The following is a 12,479-nucleotide window of genomic DNA, read 5'->3' as shown; positions in this document are numbered from 1 at the left end:
CCACCTGCGCATTTTTTATGGACTAAATGTTCGTGTGTCTCCAAATTGGTATGTGGAAGCCCTAACCCCCAATGTGACAGTATTAAGAAGTGGGCCCTCTGATAGGTCATTAGGTTTCAGTGAGGTCATGAGGGTGGGGGCATTCATGATGGAATTAGTGCCGGCGCGGTGGCTCAAGCCTGTAATCCCAGCACTTTGGGAGGCCAAGACGGGCGGATCACGAGGTCAGGAGATCGAGACCATCCTGGCTAACACGGTGAAACCCCGTCTCTACTAAAAATACAAGAAAATTAGCAGGGCGAGGTGGCGGGCGCCTGTAGTCCCAGCTACTCGGGAGGCTGAGGCAGGAGAATGGCGTGAACCCGGGAGGCGGAGCTTGCAGTGAGCCGAGATCTCGCCACTGCACTCCAGCCTGGGGCACAGAGCAAGACTCTGTCTCAAAAAAAAAAAAAAAAAGAAAAAGAAAAGGAAGAGACACTAGAGTTTTCTCTCCACCATGTGAGGTTACAGCAAGAAGGCAGCTGTCTGCAAGCCTGAAGAGAGCCCTCACCAGGAGCCAAACCTGCCAGCACCCTGATCTTGGACTTCCAGAACTGTGAGAAATAAATTCCTGTTCCTGAAGCCACTCAGTCCATGGGATTCTATTAGCAGTCGGGACTGACTCGGACACTGTTCCTGAAGCAACACTAGTGGCCTGGGGAAGCTGGGTCCTAGGACTGGTGCAGGGAGGCCCATGGGACCCAGGCTATAGCAGCTGAAGCTGCGTTTGTCCCCAGGAAGAGGACATCACAGACACAACACCAGAGGCAGTGGGAGGGGCATGAGAGATTGTGAGCAAGGCAACAGTCTAACAGGGTCCATCTGTGCCCAGGAGTGAAAGAAGCTAAAGGAGCCCTGGCCATGAAGAGAGCCCTCACCAGAAGCCAAACCTGCCACTACCTTGATCTTGGATGTCTTGCCTCCTCCCTGGAAACACGTGGCTCTCCTTTCTTAAGCAAGACCTGAGTCTTCACCCAGGATCCAACTAGACTGAAAGGACCGGTCTCTTTAATAGCACTCCTTCAGCATTCAGAGAAAAGAGATTTCTACCTGGTGTTTTTAACCAACACAACCTCCTTCTACACCCTAACCCATAGAGAGCCCTGGGACCAGCATAAGGAGTGTGGGTGTTAAGCTGGGACTGCTAGAAGGAGCAGTGGCACCATGGGAGCAGGGCAGGAGGGTCCTCTCTTGACCTGCTGATTACAAACACTGCAGCCAGGGAGACACTCACTCAGGCCATGCTGGGGAAGCCCAGGGAGGCGCATGTCCTCATTCTGCTAGGGTAATAGGGCTCAGGCACAGGACAGGCGATTTGACATCAGAAAATCCTGCAGGGGCTGGCCTGGCCCCTGGATGCACGTCCTCCCCCTCAGACCCACCCCACACTCACCCAGCCCTGGGCTCTGGCCACCCCATGGACCCCGTGGCAAAGGCCTGATGTGTCCTCAGTGAATCCAGGTCAGAGAGCGGTCGAGCAGCAACCTGGGGAGCCAAGTGGATGAAAATCTGGACAAGAGAACAAAGCCAACCTGTTGGCCAAGGAAACTCAATCCGATTATGCCCCAGAGCCCCCCGTGGCTGGGAGCAGCCGTGTGACAGAGAAGAAAGGGCGCTTTCATGGACCCGGCCCTGCCTGCTGGTAACTGGGCCCCACGAGTGCCCTGCCCCCTCTCCAGCGGCCCCACGGGATTGTCTGGGTGTGGGGAAGGAACCCCTCCACTGAGTCTCAGAGGAGACAGGATGGGGGAGACAGGCACCAGGATAAGCCTTGGCCAATGACTACCTTCAAGGTTAAGGCTCTGGAGATTAAAAAAAAAAAAAATACTTGTGCGCGTTTGTCCTGGAAATTGGCTCATGGACAGATTAAATTTAGGAGTAACTGGGGCAGATACGCAGGGAAGCATGTTTCCTTAATGAGCCTGTCTTTATTTAACTGCTTAATCATTTACTGGGCCAAAAAATCTGGAGGTGACTCCAAAAGTCACGATGGTTAAGACAGTGACGGATTGAGCCCTTGTCAGGCCATTTCAGGGCCTGGCTCTGGTGACAGCATTCCCTGCTCCCATCCTTGTCACCCCTGATGGGGCAAGGAGGGGCCACACCCACTGCCGGGATAACCCCAGCGTGGGTTATCAGCCACTCGGTTCCAGAACAGTTTTGCTTTGCCATTTCATTGTCCTCAGAGAGAGGCTCCTGGGACGGGCAATATTGATTTGGAGAGGGCTTCCTCTTCTTGCCCTGACATCTCCTTCCTCCAGCCTCCTTCATTCCCTTTACTTCCCTTCTCATTCACTCTTTTACTCATTCATTTGTTCAACTAAGTGTTTACACTAACATCCCATGTACTGTGATAAAGCCCAGGAAACACAGTGTGGCGAAGCCCAATGTAGCAATTGCCCTTGTGAAGCTGCTTACAGTCCCGTGGGGAAGGCCGATTTTAATCAAGTAATTCCAAATTCGATCTTTACAACTGCAGTAAATGCACTGAAGAAAAAGTGAAGAAAACTGGGCCCAGGGTAGAAGGAGGGGGGTGATGCGTAGCCGGATCACGGGGCAATTTTAGGGCAGTAAAACTATTCTGCATGGTACCGTAATGATGGGTATGGAGACAACGCATTTGCCAAAACCCATAGAACTGTCTAACACAGAGAAGGAACCCTAAAGTAAGCTATGAACTGGAGCTAATAATAGTGTATCAATATGGGTTCACCCGTTGTAACCAATGTACCACACCGATGCAAGAGGTTAGCAATGGGGCAGACAAGTGGGAGAGTGGGTGGAGGGGATAGACTGAAAGTTTCTGTATTTTCTGCAAACCTAAAACTTCTCTAAAAAATAAAGTCTATTTTTTTAAAAAAGTGAAGAGAGCTATGAGACAATATTAAGGAACTTATCTGCACTTGGGGATCTGCAGAGGTGCTACTTGAAAGTGGACGCTGGTTGACCTTCATCTGGCCACGGCTGCAGGGTCTGCCTGCAGGTCTCCTTTCCTCTGCAGGGTGCGGGGACCCACTGTTTAGTGAGTGCCTGTCACCTGCAGCTCATCCCCGGGCACTGCCCACCTGTTCCATTTGTGACGGGGGGGGGGTGATCTTCTGGGAGTGTACTAGAACTAAGATAAGGAAGGCGAGGGGAAGGAAAAGGGTATAGCTCGGAACAACAGAGCCAGCATCATAACATAATTTTATATTTTTGGAAGACAGAAAAACCCTTTCATTTCATTACAAATTGTGGGAAAGCGGGACAAAGTGTTCTTGGCTGGTGGATGTGTATGAAATACTTATCAGTGGCGCGGTATAGAGAGGTGGAGTCTTCCACAAGGAAGGCAGAGATTTTTGTGTTTAGCAAAAGGGACACAGGCTAGAAAAGTTTGGAAACATTGTACCATCTCATGTGAACTCACTGCCACACGGTGAGCAAGATAATAGAGTCCTCGCTTTCCACAAGGGTCAACCGAGACTCAAAAAGTTTATGTCACATGCTCATGTCACACAGCTAATAAATTGCAGGGGCAGAATTGGAACTCCAGTTAGACACACAAATGCAATAGCCCTCACTGCTAACAGGGTTGTGCAGAGGGCTCTGGTGGACATTAGCGGCATTCTTTGGGGGACTTAAATTCATGGACAGAATGTTAACTGGGGATTGGGCTCTGGGCTTGTCACCCTCTGCCTTGATAGCATGTGTGGGACAATGACAGGGAGTCTCCCTGGCAGACAGTCCTTCAGGAGAGAGAGGAACCTGTGATCTTGATGAGGTTTAGAAGCTAGAGGCACCAGCCTAGAAAGTAGAGTAAAAGCCTCATTCGTATGGACATCACTAATGCTGTGGGACACTGTTACCCTGATCTGGCCTGAGCTGAGGTCCAGGCTGCTCCCAGGTGCTAAGAAAGGGTTATAGAGCAAGTAATAGAATAAAATGGGTGAGAGAACACCTAACCAATTTCAGCTGACTCTGCAAGTGTTTTGGATATTTGTTTCTAAAAGAAAACTAGGTGTGATCAGACATAGTGGCTCACGCCTGTAATCCCAGCACTTTGGGAGGCTGAGGCTGGAGGGTGGCTTGAGGCTAGGATTTCAGTGAGCATGCTCACACCACTGCACTCTAGCCTTAGTGACAGAGCAAGCCCCTGTCTCAACAGTCAATCAGTCAATCAGTGCAGGAGCTAATAAAATCATGTAGTGGATGATTTCAAATGCCTCTTCCCCTCCTTCTCTGAAAAGCAGATCCAAGGGGACTTCCAATAGACTATGTGTCATTAGCAGTGTTAGGACCTGAAAACAATAAGCATGGCACAACCTACTCGGTGCAGTCCCATTGGGCTCTTTGCTATGGTGGACATGTCCCCATCTGCACTGTCCAACACAGTAGCCACTCTCCACATGTGGCTATCGAACACCTGTGATGTGGCTACTATGCAAAAGGAATTGTGCTTCATTTAACTTAATTATCTGTTGAAAGTAAATAGTCACACGTCTCAACTGGCTACTGCTTCAGACAACACAGATTAGATGGTTCCCGGAGGTGGCGCGACTTCTCTCCCCATTTAGTTCAAGTTCTTACACTGAAGGCTGCAGGCTAGCAGCAGCTGGCCTCCGTGGGATGGCCCACTGTCCCAGAGGCTTGCATGCCTCCTGAATTGGCACAAAAGCCTGGGAGGGAAGTCCAGGAGAATTCTGCGGCCCAGAAAGGAAAGGGACTCACTCAAGGTCTCACAGTTCTGAGGGAGCAGAATGGGACTCAGATCTGAGGACTCCGAGGCCCGTGTTTTCACCTATGCCCTTGTGCTCCGAGCTACGTGGCAGAAGAGGCGTTTGTTTCTCCGGGTCAGCAGGCAAGACTGGCTGGCTAAGGATGGCCCTTCTGGCTACTGTGAGCGCTAAGAAATAAACATTTGCTACCAACAAACAAATACAAATACATACATATGTACCTGCACACACGTGTGTGTGCGTGTGTGTGTATCAAGCACCAGGCCCTGGGGCCACCACACTGCAGAGAATAGTCAGGCTCCCTCCTGCCCCCTCTGGAGCTTCCAGCCCAGTGAGAACATCACAGACACCCAGCTGCCTCAGCTGTGAGGATGGGGCTTTGGAGACAAGGGCACAAGCCAGGAGTCCTTGAGTTCCTAGTATCTGATTCTCAAAAGGCACTGTGCACTTTAAAAAAAATGAAAAAAAGAAGGAAGAAAAGAAAAGAGTTTCAACTGACAAATAGGCTTGGGAATCACTGAAAACAATATTTCTCCTCCAGGAGCCTGACAAATGCTCCTTAGCATCTTAAAGAAAGGGACAGGGAGGAGAGAGGCAGTCGGAGGAGTGGACAGAGGCCTGGATTTAGCCTGTGTCACTCCAAGTCCTTGCTCTGTCCCACTTACCCGTTGGGTGACTTTTGGCAGGAGCCTCTCGAAGATTAAGTCTGTGTACCTGTGAAACAGGAATGAAGGGGGTACTACGTCTTTTATACTCCAGGGCGTGGGTCTGCACCCGGTCTTGGGTGATGTTCAGTGAATTACCGAGTTTCTTTTCTTTCACCTGGTTGGGAAGTGGAGGGCAAGGAGGGGAGGCGAATAAAGGGAAGTTGAACAATGGTTATCTGTCTGGTCAGCTGGGGCAGGCCTTGACCATTAGGCAAGGAATGGGGACCTCTAATTAGCAGTCACCTGCCTCCCTGCAGAGCATGCAGCATCCCGGACAGTGGAACTGAGCAAAGCCCATGCACTCGGCCCCGAGCCTCCCAGTTCTTCACCTGCCCAGGGTTCTATCCCAGCCTGGTTTCCTTGCCTGCAAGCACAGGGTAGCTTCACGGCGAGACCTGGCCTGCCCTGCACGTCCACACAACAGGAGCCCACCGTGACCCAAGCCATGCTGGCCACACCAAGTCCTGCAGGAGAATGTGAGTGACCCCCCAGGGCCATGAGGCAACCCGTTAGGAACGAGTGTTGACACACCCTCCAATTTTCTGGTGGACGCAAAATTAAAATGTAACACCACCTCCCCGAGGCCACATCTTTGGATGAAGATGGTAAATCAGGAAAGCTGGGCTGAATTCTGGTTTTGCGAACTTTCTGCTGTGGACACAGTCACCTTCTTTCATATCCTATGTCCTAGCTAGAAGACACTAGGAAAGCGAATTCACCTATCCAAGCTTCCTTTTCCTCATTAGAAAACTGAAAGTGAAAATACCTACCTCTCCTATTTGGGCAGTACTAGGTTTACAGTAAGGATCGGCTAGGCTGGTGGTCTTTGAAGCAGCACCAGCATCACTTGGGAACTTGTTAGAAATGCAAATTCCTGGGTCCCACCTCAGACCTGCTGAATCAGTAACTCTGGGGGTGGGACCCAGCAATTTGTGCTTTAATGAGACCACCAGGGATTTCTGACACTTGCTCAAGCTTGCCAAGCACTGCATTAAGTGGTAGCTATCTGGGGGTTGTTGATACTCTCAAAAAACCCTGCAAGCTGAGTCTCACTATAGCAAGGCTTGTGGTCAGACAAACAAGGGAGAAGTCCTGTTATCTCCACTTTTCACCAGTGGCCTCAGGCAAGCTGGTTGGTCTCTCTGAGTCTCAGCTTTCTCATCCTTCAAATGGGAATAATACTTGACTGGCAGATTGCCCTAAAGCACCTCAGCTTACGTAAAGCCCTGATCTGGGGCTGGAACATTCGAATTGCTTGCTAAGTAGAAGTTACTATTATTGCTGTTGTGGTTATCGTTTTCTTCTTAAACCATCAGATGCCAGAGATTTTTGTTTCTAAAAACGGTCAAGTTTCTCTGGCATAAATCTCCGCTCATACTGCCATCGTACCCCAAAGAAAGTCCCCACAAGGACTGGTAAGTCCATGGCCAAAAGGCCCTCTGCTGCCCATCAGATGGTAGGCTTTCCAAGTTTGAATAAGGCAGAGGATTTCAATTACCCAGGATTACAAAGGAGGGCCTCGGATGCACCATATGGCACGGGCCTGGCTGCCCATCGTCCTGCATGATCGGAGACTCTCGTGTGAGATATTAACATAATATCCCTTCCAAAAGCGATTATAGAGTCAGTCACAGGCAGCAGAACGTCATTTGGTGGCCGTGGCCCGCTCTCATCAGCAGCAATGACTAAACAAGCTAATCAAATCAGCACAAATTTGCACACGAGCCCAGCAGCTGGTTCTGGATATTGTTTTGGTGAAGGCATAATCCTGCCTAGGATGACTTGACTAATGGGCTCCCAGTGGGCAGCCAGGCCAGCCTGCAGGGTGAGGGTGGCAGCGCCCACAGGCAGCCACAGCCAGGGGCCCAGACGGTACGGAGGCTGTGGGAGCAAACAGCAAACAGGGAGAGGAGAGGCAGGGAAGACACCTGTGCATTCGTCACTCCAGTCTCAGTATGTGTGTATGTGCGCGCATGTATGTGTGTGCGTGCGTGTGTGTGTGCGTGTGTGTGCATGTGTGCGTGTGTGTGTGCGTGTGTGTGCGTGTGTGTGTGTGTGTGAGGCCGCCCCATGTACCTCCAATAACTTCCTAAGAACACTGGCTCCAGAGCTGCTTTGGTTCAAGCCTCAGTTCTGTATTTTACTGTGTGTCCTTGAGTAAGATACTGAACATCTCTGAGCTCAGCCTCCTCATTCATAAAAGTGGGGATTGTGTTTGATCTTAATTATTGAGGCTGCTCTGAGGATTCAATAAAATAATATAAATAGAGTCCATCGCACAGTGTCTGATACAAGGAGTATTCAGTGAATGGCAATTGTTACAACTATTATTATTCAACAGTCTTCACCATGGACCTTCCATGGGCCAGGCCCCAGGTCCTGGAAATGTCAAATAAGGAAAGCCCTGTACTTGCCTCAAGGAGTGCATAATAAAATGGGGCAATGGACCCGTAACCAGATAGCCACGCCATCCTGTGGGAAGTGCTGTGGGAGCCTCAGGGGGCTGAGAGCAAAGTGGGGGTGCCTCCACCCTGGGGCCCCAGGAAATGGTGCTAGAGGAAGTGAGGCTCCAGGTGAGTTCTGGACACTGAGTTAACTTTCCATAGCAGCCTGGCCAGGAAGTGGGAGTCCCCTGAGAGGGCAGACAGGTGCCTGCCGTGAGGGATGGAAACTGGGGGCGTTTACCTTCCTGCTCACACGCCAGCAGGCCATCTGCCCAAAGACTGAGGGCTTCTCAAGTTTGAGGCGAGATCAGAACTTGCAGCAATGTCAGAGGAGGCTAGGCTAAAGAGGACACGCTTCCAGGTGTGTGAATGACAGAGGGTGCAGAGGGAGGCATTGCAGGTCCTCAGGAACAAAAAGGTAGTAGGCAAGGTGCCCACTGGCAGCCTGGAGGACTGGCTTCCTGCACGTTTCTGGGCAGGCCCCGCCCTGTCTCTACACTCCATTTGCAGAGTGGAGGCCGGCAGGCTCAATGCCTCCCGCCTGCACTGACTTTCCTTCTATTCCACAACACTGCCACAGCCTAGGAAGCCTGCGGCACTCATGACTTAATACTTGTCTCCCGAACAGCAACCTCTTAAAACTTAAATCACTCACTTAAAGGAGGTCTTTATAATGTTACTGTCATTAACGAGCAGGGACTATTTGCCACTGATAGAAGGTAACAGTAGAAATAAAACGAAAACTGAATAAGCAAGGCTGCATCCTTTAGTTATATGCTGTTCCTGCCTGAACACTTGGAGGGGCAGGTGGGAGGAGACCGGCGAGTGTTAGGGGAAGTGTTAAAGAAACTCCAGCACCCAGGTGAGACCCTTCTCCCTGTGTGATCACAGGCTTGGAGGAGAACTGAAGAGAGACTGCAATCCTCACTGGTCAACATGTTATTTAGAACCAGGCTTGTGCACCACCTCCCTGTCCTTGCAGACCCCAAGTAATCACCCCCATCCACTGTCCCCTACACTCACACTTTGGGAAATGCTGGCCCCAATAATCTGGATAAGCTATAAGCCCTTCGATGCTATGAATTCATCAACTCTTTGGAATAGGTACAAGCGACTGGATGTGAACCACCAGGTCACTGCACCTGTCCTCCTCTCTGAGCCCCTCCCTAGTCCCACCCAATGAATGCAGACCTGGTGCCACTCCTGGGAGGTGCTGAGCCCAGCCATGGGGCCCTGGTATGGTTCCATAGATGGCAGTGCTCAGTGTGGTCTCCTCAGATTCTTGGCTGAAGGCATCTCAGGAAGGCCATCCCATGACCCTCTCATGGTCCCACATCAGGGATACCTGTTTCCATGGCCGCCCTTCACCCACCAGCCCAGCTCCACCCCTACCTGCATTTCCAGCCCTGTGACTTCACCCCTCACCCCCAGAATGGAGGCAAAACTCACAGAAGGCCTAGGCTGCCCTGACCACCCAGCTCCAACTGGGTGCCTCCTCCAACTCCCCAGCTGCCTCCCTTTTCTCCAAAGACCTGGCTTCAAACTCTACCTCTGCCACTTGCCTGCTGGGATCTTGAACCACTCACTTCACCTCTCTGACGCTCAGTCTCCTCATCTGCATCCTCGTCTCATCAGCTACAATGTAACTGATCTCAGGAGTTTTTATTTTTTGAGAATCAAGTGAAATGATGTAGGCAAACTCACTGAAATGCTGTTCAAAGGACTGAACAAATGAATGAGTGAATAATTGAATGAATGAATGAATGAATGAACCTAGGAGGCTTCTAGTAGATGAAGAACTGGATGCAAAGTCTAGAGACCAGGGTTCAAGCCCCAGTCCAGAACTTTTCCTCCCTGAGCTTTAGTTTCCCTAACTGCCAGCAAAAACATTACATTTAGATGACCACAGAGATGGTTTCCAACTTTAAACGATAAACTATGATTCAGGGTATGAGACCAGCAAGCGTACTTTTGCACGCCCTTGCACAAAACCCAAAGCACAGGCTACACCTATAATTTCTCCAGAGCTGGGGGGCATAGGCAGGAAGGAGGTCGGCTGAAGGGGCAAGGCCAGATGAAAACGCAATCTCTCTTTTGCAGCAGAGTTGGCAAATGTTGAACAGCACAGGTAAAAATCACAGCCCTGCCATGTCCTAGCTGTGCAATTATCTTAAGAAAGTAATATGAATTGTGGGCCTCAGTTTTCTTCATCAGGATAATGGGCATAATTTTACCATCCTCTCTGGCACGTTACGAGGATCGAAAGAGTGTTGACTCTTACTATTTGCTCATTCTTGCTACATACATGTAGCCAACTCTCAACAAATGGTAATATCCCTACTTTTTACATTTTAAATGACTGTTATCCTGTTATAAGCAACAACCTTCACATTGAATACAAGGGTCTAAAACTAAAGGCAGGATGGACCCTTTAGTGATAACAAAGGAGTTTGGAGGTGCTCTGTTCTTCCACATCCTCGCCCCACACACACCTGGCCACCTGACTCAGCCAAACCTGCATGGGCCCAGAGGGATGGCAGAGGCGACCCTGCTGAGAGAGGAGCCCGGTCTTAGGGATGGACGGTGGCTCTGTCCGGCTCCTGCCCCTTCTCAGTCTAGCTGAGCGCACTCTGCCCTGGGCCCCTGGAGGCTGGTGTGGAGACCCCCAGCCCTCACCCTTCACACACTCACATCCCTGACTCCTCTCAGGCCCATGTCACAATCTCAATACACAGAAATGAAACACGCGCAGGCAGATGTGTGTGTTGGTGAGCGCACAGTAGGCTGAGAGGTTACCAAAGCCGGAAGGAAGATGAGACCCCAAGTCTGAATCCTGCTGCCACCAACTCTGCAGCCAGTGCAAATGATTCTACCCCTCCGGGCCTCAGTTTCCTCCTGCATAAATGAGGAAATGTTGTGAGGATGAAGTTAAAAACCATGCAGGGAGCCCAATTAGCACAGAGTCCGGGTCACAGTTCACACTCCATCAATCCCGTCTTTTTAAAAACATTTTTAGGCCGGGCGCGGTGGCTCATGCCTGTAATCCCAGCACTTTGGGAGGCCGAGGCAGGCGGATCACGAGGTCAGGAGATCAATACCATCCTAGCTAAAACAGTGAAACCCCATCTTTACTAAAAATAATTTTTTTAAAAAAAGTTAGCCAAGCATGGTGGCAGGCGCCTATAGTCCCAGCTACTCGGGAGGCTGAGGCAGGAGAATGGCATGAACCCGGGAGGCAGAGCTTGCAGTGAGCCGAGATCGCGCCACTGCACTCTAGCCTGGGCGACAGAGCGAGACTCCATCTCAAAAAAAAAAACAAAAAAACAAAAAAACAAAAAAAAAAAACACCTTTTTAAGGGATCATGGTATATTTCCCTTCCCTACTTCGCAGGTGGAAACCTGGGGTTAGTAAAGGTGAAATCAGGTAGGAAACATCGGCTCTCGGCAACAGCTCCCTTGCTTTTTGAGCGAGGAAGCAGTACAACAACGTGTGAAATGGGGTTAACGCAGAGCCTCTTCACCCTGGCTGCATATTTGAGTCACCTGGGAAGGTTTGGAAAGCCCAGTGTGGGGGCCACACCCCTGGCCAGCTACTTCAGACCCCTGGGGTGGCAGGGGTGGAGGAGTATGTTAGGCTCCCCAGGGACTTTCAGTGTGGAGCCAGGCTTGAGAACCGAAGGCTTAGATCCAAAGGACGAGTTTAGGTTCAGACCAGACCAGCCCAGGTTGAATCCTGGCTCTATTCCTTATCAATGTGGCCCTGTACAAGTCACTCAATGCACTCGAGTCTTGGTGTTTTAATTTGTGCAAAAAAATGGGAATGATATAGAGATTCAGTGAGACAGCCAGTGAAAGCATGAGGCCAGGCATATATTAAGCACTCAATAAATGAGAGCCTGCTACCATATGGGGCCTTCCAACCAATTTATATGTACAACAAATAGGACATTTAGTGAAGGCAAATTCAGCCACAAACCATTACAAGACCATTACATTTACCTATGTATTTATTAATATTTGCTTGCTGATGTTTGTTAAACCCTACTTTGTTGTATTAATAGAAAAAAATGTAAGACTGCTAGGCATATCTGCATTACAAATATCTATCCTGAAGTGATTCAAAATAGCACCTTTTGCTAGTAGACATGACTGCCTCTGGCTTGGTTCCCCATTATTGAAAGGGACATCTAGCCGGGCATGGTGGTTCACCCTTGTAATCCCAGCACTTTGGGAGTCCAAGGCAGGCAGATCATCAGAGGTTGGGAGTTTGAGACCAGCCTGACCAACAAGGAGAAACCCTGTCTCTACTAAATATACAAAATTAGCGGGATGTGGTGGTGCACGCCTGTAATCCCAGCTACTTGGGAGGCTGAGGCAAGAGAATTGCTTGAACCAAGGAGGCAGAAGTTGTGGTGAGCCAAGATTGTGCCATTGCACTTCAGACTGATCAACAAGAGTGAAACTCCGTCTAGAAAGAAAGAAAGAAAGAGAGAGAGAGAGAGAGAGAAAGAAAGAAAGAAAGAAAGAGAGAGAGAAAGAAAGAAAGAAAGAAAGAAAGAAAGAAAGAAAGAAAG

The 12,479-nt window shown here is 49.9% G+C and overlaps 1 long non-coding RNA gene across 1 annotated transcript in view; it reads right to left on the bottom strand.

Moving 5' to 3' along the window:
- Positions 1 to 1,291: 1,291 nt before the first annotated feature.
- Positions 1,292 to 12,479, bottom strand: part of LOC112625702 — a 16,538-nt gene continuing 5,350 nt past the window's right edge. Inside the window, exons 2-3 of the long non-coding RNA XR_003119753.1 lie at positions 5,420 to 5,576; positions 1,292 to 1,548 (exon numbers count right to left, since the gene is read on the bottom strand). This is a non-coding gene — a long non-coding RNA (uncharacterized LOC112625702). The remainder of the gene's footprint in view (positions 1,549 to 5,419; positions 5,577 to 12,479) is intronic.

This window comes from Theropithecus gelada, chromosome 6, assembly GCF_003255815.1.
Source record: "Theropithecus gelada isolate Dixy chromosome 6, Tgel_1.0, whole genome shotgun sequence".
In the NCBI taxonomy this organism is placed as follows: Eukaryota; Metazoa; Chordata; class Mammalia; order Primates; family Cercopithecidae; genus Theropithecus; species Theropithecus gelada.
Note: the sequence above shows the minus strand (reverse complement) of the source record. Positions and strands in the feature narration are given on the sequence as shown.